Source organism: Salvelinus namaycush, chromosome 20, assembly GCF_016432855.1.
Source record: "Salvelinus namaycush isolate Seneca chromosome 20, SaNama_1.0, whole genome shotgun sequence".
In the NCBI taxonomy this organism is placed as follows: domain Eukaryota; kingdom Metazoa; phylum Chordata; class Actinopteri; order Salmoniformes; family Salmonidae; genus Salvelinus; species Salvelinus namaycush.
In genome coordinates this window covers 46,448,724-46,464,541 of record NC_052326.1, presented here as the reverse complement: position 1 = coordinate 46,464,541, position 15,818 = coordinate 46,448,724, and the positions used below count along the sequence as shown (strand labels likewise).

The following is a 15,818-nucleotide window of genomic DNA, read 5'->3' as shown; positions in this document are numbered from 1 at the left end:
TCTATTTCTGACATGTGTAACTGTTCTACTTGGCTGGCTACTGTTTGTAATGATTTGTCTAGTGGGCTATGTTCTCATAATCGTACGGTATGCTTTCGCTGTAAAGCATTTTTTAAATCTGACACCGTGGTTGGATTCACAAGAAGTTAATCTTTAAACCTATGTAAAATATGTTTTGTTTTCTGAATTTTTATGAGTATTTCTGTATTTGAATTTGGCGCCCAGCAGTTTCACTGGCTGTTGAAGAGGTGGGACGCTACCGTCTCACGTGCCCAAGAGAGGTTAAGGTCCGTGATGCGAAAGCAATTGACCTTTCTTCACCTGATGGCATGATGTGTGAGACAACTGCACCAACGCCATAAGATGATGCATGACATGCCAACTGCAATGGCAAGTTGGGGTTGAAGTGGGTTAGGGCCTCGGACTGAGCAAAGGCTGTTTTCACTTTCTTGTAGGCCTCCTCACATCTGTCTGTCCACTTCCACTGTTTGGTTTTGTTCAAAAGTTCATGCAGTGGCTTTAACATGTTAGCTAGTTTTGGCACACACTTTGCGTAGTATGTCAGTTGTCCTAAGAATGATCTCAGCTGACTCGCGTTCTGTGGGGATGGATCTTCCGCAACGGCCTTCACCTTTGATGGCGCCTTGTTGAGCCCCGAATTGTCGATGACGTGGCCCAGGTACTCAACAGTGGGCCGGACAAATTTGCATTTGTCCTTCCAGACCCTCAGACCGTACTCCTCCAATCTCTGTAGTGTAGCGTTCAGGTTTCTCAGGTGCTCCTGCTCGTCTTTGCCGGTGATGAGTAGATCGAGGTAACATTGGACCCCAGTAAGCCCGCTCAGTATCTGGTCCATAGCTCTATGAAACAAGGCCGGAGCTGAGGTGATTCCAAAGGAAGCCTCCGGTACCTGTACAGCCCTTTGTGAGTCACTATGGTCAACAGTTCTTGTGACTCTTGGTCCACATGCATCTGTAGATAGGCCTGACATAAGTCTATCTTACTGAATTTTTGTCCTCCAGCTAAACCAGAAAAGAGGTCGTCAATGAGGGGTAGTGGATATTTTTCAGCAGTCAAGACTGGGTTAAGACTGAGTCTGAGTGATCCATCTTTTTTTATGACTGGAACAACGGGTGTAGCCCATTCACTAACATTCACTGGATCCAATACTCCACTCTCGACTAGTCTGTTTAGCTCAATTTCAACTTTTGGTTTTATGGCGTATGGGACAGGTCTAGCTTTGAAGCATTTTGGCGTGCTGTCTGGTTTCACAGTCAGTTTAACTGTTATGTCCATACTGCCAAGTTCTCCTATGAACACATTAGTGTGTTTCCTCAATATCCCTTGTAGGTTTGTGTCCTCTTTTGCAACCATGTGAATTTCCTGACAGTTTAGTTTGATCTTTTCCAGCCATGTGCGTCCTAGCAATGCTGGATGGTTGCCTTTCACAATGCAGAATGGTAGCTTTACCTTCTGTTTGTTGAGCTCCACTGTAACAATCTCACCGGTGTATGTTTTCAGAGTCATCTTTGTGGGCTGTAGTGTAAGGTGATGTAGTTTCTCCGTGTATACAGCCTCAGACAGAAAAGATATGGCTGCTCCAGTGTCCACTTGCATCCGTACTGCGTTTCCATCCAGTAGCAGTGTCACCCAGTATCCGTATCCATTGTCTGAAATGGACAAAACATACAAAGGTTCTTCTCCTTCAGACAGGGTATCACTTTGTTCATCCTCTGTGTGCTCCATTTTATGCACTTTCTTTTTGTACTCCCTTTAGTCACTTTTCCTTTGTTCAGTACTTTTGTTTGATTGTCTCTTTTTGTTTTTACATGCACGTTCGATGTGACCCTTTTCCCCACAACTTCTGCAGTCTAAGTCATTGCACCAACACTCCTCTGCTTGGTGACCTGGTTTCCCATAGCGATAGCATGGCTTGCCACCTCCTGCCTTGTTTTCTAACTCCGTGGACACCCTATGCACTTAGGTTGATGCACTTAGCTGTTGTGCATCTTTATTTGCCATTTCCATTGACGTACTCACTTCTATTGCTCTCTGCAATGTTAAGTTACCCTCAGTCAAAAGGCGTTTCTGAAATGCCTCGCTGTGCATGCCACACACTAACCTATCACGTATAGTGTCACTCATTGATTGCCCAAATTCAGTGTTCAGATGTTCACTGTTTCAATACAGCCACAAACTGTGAGATTGATTCCCCCTCTTGATTTCTCTTATGAAACCTGAATCTCTATACGATTATCAGTGGTTTGGGAGAATGTCCTTTTAAGGTAGCCACAATTTCATCATATGATTTATCACCAGGTTTTTCAGGTGTTACTAGGCTGCGCAGTAGATTGAATTTCCTCCCATAGCAGTCAAAAATGTTGGCACAACAATTTCTGCTTTAATTCCATTTGCCAACACAAAGTACTCAAAACGTTCTGTGTAAGAACTCCATTGTTCCACAGATTCATCAAATATTCCTATATTTCCAACCAATGCAGACATTTTCGCTTTATTTTTCTTTCTCACACTTTTCAGGCGGTCCCTTACTCCCACACCCGTTTTCTTCTTATTTTAACTCACGATGACTTCACTTTATCCCGCAGCGAAACTCTTCCTATCTCTCGAGGCTCTCGTTGCTGTGACATCAAAAGCTAGCTAGCATCACTCGACTGGCTAGCTCCACGTTTTGTTTGCGTCTTTCTACAGCGAAAAAAAGAATAAATAACGAATTTAACTCAGACTTTCTGCCGATGATAATGAGCACAAACGTAGTAATCACCAGCAGACTGGTAGTGTTGTATAGCACACTGTATTTCTTATACAACTAATATAAGGACAGGACATGAGACGGGAGTAGAAATTAACGTGGGCATTGTTTAATGCGTTTCACAGGAAGAACATTCCAAGCATTTCAACGTAGGTAAGCAAGGGGGAGTTACAGGTGCCCGAAAGGGACAACACTAGAATATCAATACACAACAGATAGTGTCCATCCACAACCTGCAGGGCAGAACAAAAGATGGGAATGCATTACTCCAGTAGTGGTGTAACCACTCACCTAGCCTCTCACACCACAACTTCACTCAGAACTGGGTCCTATTCATTAATCACCACATGGAAGAAAACTGACACAGGGATGGACTAATTAAAAAAAAAAGTTTTTATTGCAAAACGTTTTGCTACTGTGTTTCCTAATGAATACAACGACCCTAGTGTCTATAATGGGAACAGGCAGTAACTGCATCGGCAGCTCCATACTGGTGTCTAACAGGAACAGGCGGTAACTGCATGGGCAGCTCCATACTGGTGTCTATAACAGGAACAGGCGGTAACTGCATGGGCAGCTCCATACTGGTGTCTATAACAGGAACAGGCCAATGACCACATTTACATGCTTACCAATATTCTGTTTTTGAGTTGACGCATTTAAACACCATATGCCTTTTACAATAATCCGAAAAAACCGTGTGTGTCGGTTATGAGAAACCTGGATAAAAGCCTGGGATATGATGATCTGAGACAGGATACTGTAGCATGTTAACATCTGATCCCCTTTACTGTTTTTCGCCGTCTGCAACAGGCTCAGATTCGCATATCATGGATGTTGTGTGGTGTTTTCATCTGATTGTCAAACAAATCACTTCAAAAAGTAGGTTACCTGCCCAGTTCCATCCACCATAATAATCCCTTCATATATTTTGCTGATACTGGACCGTATGTCTACTGGCTGCTTTCTCCCCTAATTTAGACAGGTTTCTGCTTAGAATTTCCCACTTTTGGTAGGCCATTGTAAGAAATACCATTGTAAATAACACAAGCATATTGCTATTACATTGTTATAACTAACTTCTTTCTAAGCAGGGTTTCTCACACACCCAAGGACAGAGGGCTGACGTAAACCTTTCATAAACACTGATAAGAAAATGGTGCTTGGGTCCGCATTTCACGAGATAATGAGACACATACTCAAGGACAGAGGGCTGACTACGCACACACAAAATCTCCTGTTTTAGCTGAACATTTGGTAACAAAGAACTTTTGATACAAGACTCAGAAGGATGACGCACAGCTCATCCGGACCAATCTGAGAAGACAACAACCTGATCAGGACCAACCAGAAAACCAGATCTACCAGACTCAACCTACTTTCTGTCCTGTATAAAATGACTATGTATTTCTGTTATCTGGGCTCTGTCTGCAGGTTCCTTAAGAGCTGAATGAACGAGTCCAAGCATGCTTGTATCAGATATCTTTACCTCTGAATAAAACTGCTTTTTATTATACGAATATCCACCCTGTCCAGAGTCTCTACTTCGTCTCAGTTCTCCAGTAAACTTGTGTCATCAACACCATATTATAATTTTCGACATTTGGAAGGCCATTTGTTTGTCAACTATAGTTTGATACATGCAGCTTCTCTTCTGTCATAACTTGTTGCCCCAGATGACTAAATAAAGTAGTGCTCAGCACGATGTCTTACATCGATGGAATGAATAAATGAGTAATCTAGTTAACACCGGTAAAGTTGTCTGTTTCGTTTAGGGATCGGGGAGAAAACCCATAACTCAAACAGTGGAAAGATTGGTCCCCGTGTAAAATGTCTAAATGTCATCATTTTGACCGGTTTAAAGGAAATGAAAAGCTGAAAAAATGATGAAATACGCTTATTATGATAAGACTTCAGTTGGTCTTTGGTGCATGTTTTGTGCGGTTGAAATACTGTCTGCTTGCATAAGTGTCATTTTGTCAAGAGATGCTGAAAGAAAGAAATCATATTTCTCCTGTTCCAGTGACAAAATTAACATTTTATTCTCTAATTTTTATGCAAGAAATGCATAATTCAGCAGGAGTTAATATTATATTCTACATGTAAGAGGTTATAGGCCTACAGTCAGTGTCCATATTTCAGTTATTGTTCCATTTAACCCATATGAATTTCAATTTGGAATATTCTGTTTATTCATGGTTACTCGTGAGTGGGATATCAAAGGTGCATGTTAACAGCTTATCCCAAATAAGACCTTAAGCGGGATATGAGCTACTGTCCAGAATACTGTGCACATGTAAACGTGGTCAGTGTCATCCTAGGTTGTGTATATTATTAGCACAGTCTTAAGTGCCAGTGGCAGCCAACAGCAGTTCCGTTCACTAGACTGGACCCTCCAAGATTTCCTTATAGGCACGCTATAGACTCTCCTATGGTTCACATGTTATAGTGCCACCTACTGGTAGTTCACACTGGCTGTGTTCATTTGGTTGTCGTGGAGCTTCACACTGGTGAGGGTTGATGGAGTGTACTTGTAATATAGCTATGTATGTGGTAATATGACTGACTGTATGATGACTGGACTGTTTGCATAGTCTGTTTCTCTGTATCGCAGTCTCTTTCTCCCTCTCGCTCTCGCTCTAGTCTCTGTTTCTCTCTCTCTAGTCTCTCTCTCTCTAGTCTCTCTCTCTCTAGTCTCTCTCGCTCTAGTCTCTCTCGCTCTAGTCTCTCTCGCTCTAGTCTCTCTCGCTCTAGTCTCTCTCGCTCTAGTCTCTCTCTCTGTCTCTCTCTGTCTCTCTCTCTCTTTAGTCTCTCTCTAGTCTCTCTAGTCTCTCTCTGTCTCTCTCTCTAGTCTCTCTCTCTAGTCTCTCTCTGTCTCTCTCTCTGTGTGTGTGTGTGTTAATCCCCCTTTCAGACCTGTTTGTGTCACATTCTCTGGATCGCAGTCTCTTTCTCCCTCTCTCTCTCGCTCTCGCTCTAGTCTTCATCTCTCTCTCTAGTCTCTCTCGCTCTAGTCTCTCTAGTCTCTCTCGCTCTAGTCTCTCTAGTCTCTCTCGGTCTCTCTCTCTAGTCTCTCTCGGTCTCTCTCTCTAGTCTCTCTCTGTCTCTCTCTCTGTGTGTGAGTGTTAATTCCCCTTTCAGACCTGTTTGTGTCACCTGGTTGTCTGGTAATACATGATGACAAAGCTCCACCCCTGTTTTAATGATTGCTTTGGTTATTTCCTCCCCTCTCTGTCTGCCCTCCCCTATCTAAGCAAGACTGTTCCATTGTCACTGTTTAGGGGCCTTTGAACTATCAAGGCCTTCATTTGTATTGGTCAGACCCTTAAGCAGTTAAATGCAGTCTAGGAGCACTGGGCCTTAGTGTCTAATGAAATGGTTTGTGTCTGAAGTGGCACCCTATTCCCTTCGCCCTCGTCAAAAGGAGTGTAATATACAGAGAATAGAGTTCCATTTCAGATGCATCTTAGTGTCTAATGACAGGGTGGGAGTCACTGTTTGTCTGTATTTGACGTCTCTGTCCTACTGTCAATGTCCCAACCCTGCTATTGTATTGTGGCAGAATGACTGTCTCCTCTGGACAACAATGGAATTATACACTCACTCACACACTCTGTACACACATGCCAATGTACGCATACACACACGTTCGCACATGGAGTGACTCGTTCCCAAACAATACTCGCACATGCTGTACTTATACACCTGCTGTAAGTGCACACACACACACACACAGTAGTTATACACTCAAACACGATCACATTGACTTCTCCTGACTACCCTACTGTAGAACTGGAACTGTTATTGATTTACCTCCACCATCTCTTCACATGCATGTTGGCTTGGTCAACATGGACTTATCTCTCTGCTTATCAGGGTTCCACAACTGGCGGGCCCACGGAGGATTTCATTTCATGTTCTCAGAGCAAAAGAAAATGAACCGCTTTTTTTGTTTTTTATTGTTCGACAAAACACTAAAAACACCAGCAAATCAGCTCCTAGTGATTTTTAATTTTCAAAATCGGTTTCAAAGTATTCCCACGCATAACGGCGAGATATGTGATCATATACAAATTAAAGCATGGTTTGACATTATTATGTTTTAGTTAAATATTATATCTGTTGGGGCTTCTTGTGGTCAATTTGCAGTCTCCGAATGATTTGTAATTATGTCCATCCTCTCAAGAGGAAATCAGCCCGCGGCAGGATCAACAGTTGAAGTCAGAGTTTACATACACCTCAGCCAAATACATTTAAACTCAGTTTTTCACAATTCCTGACATTTAATCCTAGTAACAATTCCCTGTCTTTGGTCAGTTAGGATCACCACTTTATTTTAAGAATGTGAAATGTCATAATAATAGTAGAGAATGATTTACTTCAGCTTTTATTTCTTTCATCACATTCCCAGTGGGTCAGAAGTTTACATACACTCAATTAGTATTTGGTAGCATTGCCTTTAAATTGTTTAACTTGGGTCAAATGTTGTGGGTAGCCTTCCACAAGCTTTCCACAATAAGTTGGGTGATTTTTGGCCCATTCCTCCTGACAGAGCTGGTGTAACTGAGTCAGGTTTGTAGGCCTCCTTGCTTGCACATGCTTTTTCAGTTCTGCCCACACATTTTCTATGGGATTGAGGTCAGGGCTTTGTGATGGCCACTCCAATACCTTGACTTTGTTGTCCTTAAGCCATTTTGCCACATCTTTGGAAGTATGCTTGGGGTCATTGTCCATTTTGAAGACCCATTTGCGACCAGGCTTTAACTTCCTGACTGATGTCTTGAGTTAATACCTCAATATATCCACATAATTTTCCTTCCTCGTGATGCCATGTATTTTGTGAAGTGCACCAGTCCCTCCTGCAGCAAAGCACCCCCACAACATGATGCTGCCACCCCCATGCTTCACAGTTGGGATGGTGTTCTTCGGCTTGCAAGCCTCCCCCTTTTCCCTCCAAACATAACGATGGTCATTATGGCCAAACAGTTCTATTTTTGTTTCATCAGACCAGAGGACATTTCTCCAAAAAGTACGATCTTTGTCCCCTTTTTTTGGGGCAGTTTTGGAGCAGTGGCTTCTTCCTTGCTGAGCGGCCTTTCAGGTTATGTCAATATAGGACTTGTTTTACTGTGGATATAGATACTTTTGTACCTGTTTCCTCCAGCATCTTCACAATGTCCTTTGCTGTTGTTCTGGGATTGATTTGCACTTTTCGCGCCAAAGTACATTCATCTCTAGGCGACAGAACGCGTCTGCTTTCTGAGCGGTATGACTGCTGCGTGGTCCCATGGTGTTTATACTTTCGTACTATTGTTTGTACAGATGAACGTGGTACCTTCAGGCGCTTGGAAATTGCTCCCAAGGATGAACCAGACTTGTGGAGGTGTACAGTTCTTTTCTTTTGATTTTCCCATGATGTCAAGCAAAGAGGCACTGAGTTTGAAGTTAGGTCTTGAAATACATCCACAAGTACACCTCCAATTGACTCAAATGATGTCAATTAGCATATCAGAAGCTTCTAAAGCCATGACATAATTTTCTGGAATTTTCCAAGCTGTTTAAAGACACAGTCAACTTAGTGTATGTAAACCTTTGACCCACTGGAATTGTGATACAGTGAATTATAAGTGAAATAATCTGTCTGTAAACAATTGTTGGAGAAATTACTTGTGTCATGCACAAAGTAGATGTTCTAACCGACTTGCCAAAACTATAGTTTGTTAACAAGACATTTGTGGAGTGGTTGAAAAACGAGTTTTAATGACTCCAACCTAAGTGTATGTAAACTTCCGACTTCAATTGTAGTTGATCCCTGGTGTAGATGAAGTTAGAGAGACTGGATCCTAGGGGCCATTCTGAGCTGTGGTGTTCTAGTGACATATAAAACCCCTACGCTATGCAATTTCTATGGCGACAGCTGGCTGGACACTTGAATGCTGGAATGCACCCTCTCATACCCAAACAATGTCAAAACTTGGGGTAGAAGAGTTGGCCCAAGTGTGTATGTGTGTGAGAGTTCTCAGCTAAATCACAGATGAGTCCTCTGACAGGCTTGTTATGGTGTGGTAACAGACAGTAGATCCTTTTCAATGTGTTGCGATGACATCCACCTTTCTCTATTTGGATGGAGATAAACTCCCATGAGTGTCAGGCCTACACTTCATCACTTCCTGGCGGCTGTTGGGATCAGTATAAAATACCTCCTCTGATTGACAGTTTGTCCCACTCTGCTTACTATCTACCCCAGCATCTGATTTCAGATGTGACTGTCCCCACCTGAACTGTCCCCACTCCCAACATAAATTATTTGTTTTCATTTCTATTTTGAGATCTCAAATTCATAAGTTTCCAGATGAACATCTGGTTAGCTGGTTTAGAGAAGTGTCAAGGACCGTTGAGGCTCTTTTTGTTTGAACATGAACTTCTGTGAACTCAACACAGAGGGAGCAGCAGTTTGAGCAAAGCTCTCATATGTCATGCCCATATCTGTCCCCCGTAAAGATGGGGGGATCCCCTCAACCGAGCCTCTGTGTCACCCGAATATTCATCACACTTGTCCTCAGGGGCCATAAAGTTTAATAGCCATGGGAACTTCCATCTTCTCTCCTAGTGACAAGTGTCTCTCCCCAGTGCAGTGGGACATGTCCAATACTGTTAGCCCCTTTTAGGGAGACGTTTGTTGTAATTATGAAAATCCGTCTCCGCAGAGTGAGTTTCATGTTAATTTTTTAAGTCTTGTACCGGGAGAGAAAAACTTTCTGGAAGAACGCTTGGGCAGTAATCTCCCTCTGAGAGTATATCAACTGAGTTACCGAGGAGGAATGTGTTCTTTTCAGTTCGGCGGCCATTGTTGGGGGTTTCTCTATAAATAACCTCTTGTCAGCGACGCAGGCAGTCGGGCTAACAGTCAGGCAGGAGAACAGTTATTAGTGGGGCACCACTTATATTGGGACTCAACTCAGTCTGGAAAGGCTGTGTCAGAAGCCTTGACACGACTTGTACTGAACAAAAGATATACATACAGAAACTCGGCCAATCTCTAGCCTTTCGTAGCTTGTATTGAGCGATATTGATAACCTGATACCTCTGTAGACGATAATGTTATGACTTACTCAGAGTGAAATATCTCTCATAGTGTCTTTATAAATGGGCTGATGGTGAATAACATTTTGATATTATAAATGAAACGGTGAAACACCACTCGGCTCTTTCAAGAGTTTTGGAACGAGTCAAGTCTGATGCACAAAAGAAAAAGCACACCATTGTAACATGACTCAGTTTAGTCGTAGAAGGAAAGGTTGGAAGCACATTGATAATGAAAAGGCTACTTGAACTGCACACAGAGTAGTGTCGTTAACTTATACAGTCCTTTTCTCACAAACACTGACATCATACAAGGTATTCACGTTAACACCTGGGCAATTACATTCAAAATATACATCATGGCCTGTCAAAGATTAAACTCATTAGTAATAATGGTAGGATGTCCTCATAGATACTCCTGCCCAGTGACTAGGTGTGTGCTGTCACAGATATGAGTTGTTTTGATAACGTCATTGGTGAGATACTGCATACGGCAGGACACTGAACAACTGTGTCATCTTCTGTTGTCTCACACGCAAGAATACCGAAGTATGTTTAGTTGGAAGGGATACGTTGCTGGTGATGTATCTCAGGTGACCATCTTGGACCCCCAGATAACCTCCTTGGACCATCTGGGCAAGTGTCCCAGAACTTTATTTGACTTCCAGATGAGGTTTTAGAACCATTTGTTGGTGTATCCAGGTGATCTTCTTGGACCCTTATTAGGGGTCTCCCATGGTTAGGAGTTTGGGTTGGCATGCCAGTCAGTCACGTCCCTTTAGTCACACCCCTGATAAGTTTGTCCCTTCTAAATGGAAGCTGCTGTACATGTCTCCCTCTGACATGTCTTATATCCCAATCAAAGCACAGGGGTGTGATCAGACACGAGCTTACCCGAGGCTCTGACTTACGATGTCGTAATTTCCCCGCTCACGCCACTGGATGCTTTGCTTATTTAACACACTGACCCTTGTCGGCTAGCCTTTACCAGTTCCCCCTAATGGTTATAGCAGCTTGTATATCACTGCTGTGTGTGTGTGTGCATAAGGCTTGGGTGGTATCCAGATTTGTCATACCTTCATACCGACCTTGTGCCATCCCGGGATTTTCGGTAATACCGGCACTGTTTTTTCAAACCCCACTAATACGCTGTAATCCGAAGGTTCACAATGTTATCAAGTACATGTAAAATCCCATAGAGAATGCTAACTAAATGCTAACAGACGCATTGCGAACATTTGTCTGGCATACAGTGCATTTGGGAAAGTATTCAAACCGCTTTACTTTTTTCCACATTTTGTTACGTTAGTCTAATTCTAAAATGGATTCAAAAATGATTTTTCCTCATCAGTCTACACACAATATCCCATAATGACAAAGCGAAAAACAGGTTTTAAGACATTTACATTTTTTTTATTTACATAAGTATTCAGACCATTTGCTATGAGACTCAAAACAATCTCTGCAGCACTCCAACAATCAGGCCTTTATGGTAGAGTGGCCAGATGGAAACCACTCCTCAGTATAAGGCACATAACAGCCCGCTTGGAGTTTGCCTAAAAGCACCTAAAGGACTCAGACCATGAGAAGCAAGATTATCTGATCTGATGAAACCAAGATAGAACTCTGGCCTGAATGCCAAGCATCACATCTGGAGGAAACCTGCTACTGGTCATCACCTGGCGAATACCATCCCTACGGTGAAGCATGGTGGTGGCAGCATCATGCTGATGGAATGTTTTTCAGCAGCAGGGACTGTGAGACTAGTGAGAAAGATGGACTGTGAGAAAGATGAATGGCGCAAAGTACAGAGAGATCCTTGATGAAAATCTGCTCCAGAGCGCTCAGGACTTCATACTGGGGCAAATGTTCACCTTCCAACAGGACAATGACCCTAAGCACACAGCCAAGATAATGAAGGAGTTGCTTTGGGACAAGTCTCTGAATGTTCTTGAGTGGGCCAGCCAGAGCCCGGACTTGAACCCGATTGAACATCTCTGGAGAGACCTGAAAATAGCTGTGCAGGGACCCTCCCCATCCAACCTGACAGAGCTTGAGAGGATCTGCAGAGAATAAGCTTGTAGTGTCATACCCAAGAAGACTCAAGGCTGTAATGGCTGCCAAAGGTGCTTCAACAAAGTACTGAGTGAAGAGTCTGAATACTTAACTGTAAATGTCATACTTCAGTTGAATACATTTTAATACATTTGTAAACATTTGTAAACTGTTTTTGCTTTGTCATTATGGGGTATTGTGTGTAAATTGATGAGCGGGAAAAACAATTTAATTAATATTAGAATAAGCCTGTAACTTAACAAAATGTGGACAAAGTCGAGGGGTCTGAATACTTTCCGAATGCACTGTAAACTAAAAAATGCTACTAAATTTGCTGCACGCACAAAGCAAATATTAGCCAGCGTGCATGAGTGTGTGTTTATTTGTTTGAAGTGCAGAGGAGGACTGTTTATTACAAGTGTGTGTGTGTGTGTTTGAGGGAAATTATAAAGTGGGATGGGGTGGGAGTCCTTTTTCCACAGACCACTGTTTGGGTGTTTTATGTAAACAGTAATTGGTCACTAATTAGAAACCTGCTCTATTCTTCCATCTCTCCCCCCGGTCTGTGAATGAGTGGCTGTCAAATGGGGCATTATGGGTAGGCCCTTTAATTAATGGCTACCCTACCCCCTCTCTCGCTCTCTTTTTAGCTCCCTCCGTTTGTGGCTTATCATTAGTCACATTCCATCAGTTCTCAGGGAGCACTGAAGCTTGCGAGCACTGGTTTGTGGTAATGTCTCTAGGTCTCTCTCTCTCGCGGTCTCTCTCTCTCCCCTATCGGTTGGGGAAATTATTTGGGTTTGAATGAGATGGTGATTGTGTGTGGGAGTCAACTCCATTAAACAGATGAAGGCCTCCCAGGAATGCTCCATAGTCGCCTGGTCACTTAGCTTGGCCCAGACCAGAGAGAGACTCCTGTCCTGGTTAATGGACCCTGTCTGGACCTATTAGGGTTTGTCTCCTGGCCCTTATTTCTTGATTGGCACAATGCCTGAAACCCAGGCTTTATCCATGGCGACCTTTCCGTATCCAAGGGCCATACGACCAATGAGAGAATGGCAAATTGAAAACCCATAGAGGCTATTTAGGCTACATCTCACAAACACAAAGAAGCATGTACAGTGGCAAGAAACAGTATGTGAACCCTTTGGAAATACCTGGATTTCTGCAGAAATTGGTCATAAAATTTGATCTGATCTTCATCTAGGTCACAACAATAGACAAACACAGTCTGCTTAAACTAATAACACACAATTATACATTTTCATGTCTTTATTGAATACACTGTGTAAACATTCACAGTGCAGGGTGGGAAAAGTATGTGAACCCTTGGATTTAATAACTGGTTGACCCTCCTTTGGCAACAATAACCTCAACCAAACGTTTTCTGTAGTTGTGGATCAGACCTGTACAGCGGTCAGGAGGAATTTTGGACCATTCCTCTTTACAAAACTGTTTCAGTTCAGCAATATTCTTGGGAAGTCTGGTGTGAACCGCTCTCTTGAGGTTATGCCACAGCATCTCAATTAGGGTGAGGTCAGGACTCTGACTGGACCACTCCAGAAGGCGTATTTTCTTCTTGTTCAAGCCATTCTGTTGTTAATTTACTTATGTTGAGCTTAATTTGGCGGACAGATAGCTAACATTCTCCTGCAAAATGTCTTGATAAACTTGGGAATTCATTTTTCTGTCGATGATAGCAAGCTGTCCTGGCCCTGAGGCAGCAAAGCAGCCCCAAACCGTGATGCTCCCTACACCATACTTTACAGTTGGGATGAGGTTTTGATGTTGGTGTGCTATGCCCTTTTTTCTCCACACATAGTGTTGTGTGTTCCTTCCAAACAACTCAACTGTAGTTTCATCTGTCCATAGAATATTTTGCCAGTAGCGCTATGGAACATCCAGGTGCACTTTTGCAAACTTCAGACTTGCAGCAATGTTTTTTTTGGACAGCAGTGGATTCTTCCATATCGTAGACTCGTCAACAGAGATGTTAGCGTGTTCCAGAGATTTCTGTAAGTCTTTAGCTGACACTCTAGGATTATTCTTAACCTCAATGAGCATTCTGCGCTGTGCTCTTGCACTCATCTTTGCAGGATGGCAATTCCTAGGGATAGTAGCAAGACAATTTGTATTAATGTGGACTGCTGAACATCATTGCTTTCAGAGATACTTTTGTAACCCTTTCCAGCTTTATGCAAGTCAACGATTCTTAATCTTAGGTCTTCTGAGATGTTGTGTAGTGTGTGTGTGTGAATCCCTTGCTTTGTTTACTGGGTTGCCAGATTGGTTGCCTTGCCTCTGGAGATGGTGCGGTGTGGTTTCTCCGTCGCGGTGGCGGTCCCAGCCCCAGTACTGTTGCTGCTGCCAGCCGCCGGGTGGCCCTCCTATGGCCTGGCCTGGGCCTCCTCCCCCTACCCCACCTTTACCCGCAACAATTCTTAGTCTTAGGTCTTCTGAGATCTCTTTTGTTCGAGGCATGGTTCACATCAGGCAATGGTTCTTGTGAATAGCAAACTCAAATTATGTGAGTGTTTTTTATAGGGCAAGGCAGCTCTAACCAACATTTCCAATCTCGTCTCATTGATTGGACTCCAGGTTAGCTGACTCCAATTAGCTTTTGGGGAGATCATTAGCCTAGGGGTTCACATACTTTTTCCAACCTACACTGTGAATGTTTAAATGATGTATTCAATATAGACAAGAAAAATACAATTTCTGTGTTTAGTTTAAGCACACTATGTTTGTCTATTGTTGAGACTTAGATGAAGATCAAATTTGATGACCAATTTCTGCAGAAATCCAGGTAATTCCAAAGGGTTCACATACTTTTTTAGCCACTGTACAGAGGCTCTACACAAACAGCCTTGGTCCGCAGCTTTACTTTGGTGATAGGCTTAGATACTGTATACCCTGTTCAGTCTGCACAGCTTGACCATAGGAATCTAGTGCATTAGCTTCTGTGTCCACTCCATTCAGCAGAGAGATGGCGGGGAAAGGAGTACTCCATTACACTAAGGTGAATGAAACATTACAGATAAACCAATTACAAGCACACATTTCCTCACCTCTCTCCTTTCACACAGTGATATCTAACCCGCCGGCTAAAGCGGCAAAAAAAACGACTTCCCCTGGAGCGGAAATCAGATTTTGATATCCGACTACAAGAATTTAATCACCACTCCATTCATCTGTTCCCGTATATCAAAAAACTTGGAATTAAGTTTAGCCTGATTGGATTATTGCTTCAGGAAAGGAAGTAATTTCCAAGTCAAACAGGAGTCACGCCCACAAACAAACCTGGACTCAAATACCATATGAAATCTTTCAAATACTTTTAGCGTTTGCTTTAGCCTGCCTGGAGTGCCAGGTGGGCAGGGTTTGTTCTTCTACAGCGATTCTATTGTGGTTCTTGTTGTTCTTTCGCCAGGTCAAAGGGGAGGGTCTGCATTTTGGCTCGTGTTTGTCAGTGTCTCTTATCTTCCTTCCGAATCCCGACTCAATGTTTGGATTGCATGTTTTGAATGTTCTGGTAATTTTCACTAACTAAGGCATCAATCAATAGAGACTTTGCCTCTGGTGCCATCAGTTAATGGAGAGGGAGAAGTGGAGAGGGAGATGTAGAGAGGATTTGTCCCAAATGGCACCCTATTCCCTATATAGTGCACTACTTTTGACCTGTGCCCTATGGTCAAAAGTAGTGCACTAAATGGGGAATAGGGTGCCATTTAAGACACAACCTCAGTTTGTTGGTGCCAGGAATGACTGTGGTAAAAGTATCCAGTGGTGTTAGTGACTGCTCAAATTAAGTGTTTTTGCCTCGTAGCCTAGCAATGGGGAGTACTGAAAGTATGTGTACTGAAAGTAGGTGTACTGAAAGTTCTCTGTGTGACACTACTTGACCTGGCTT

The 15,818-nt window shown here is 42.9% G+C and overlaps 1 protein-coding gene across 1 annotated transcript in view; it reads left to right on the top strand.

The window, feature by feature from the left end:
- Nucleotides 1-15,818, top strand: part of LOC120065424 (plexin-B1-like) — a 166,299-nt gene that overhangs the window by 83,911 nt on the left and 66,570 nt on the right. The gene's annotated exons all lie outside the window — the stretch shown is intronic.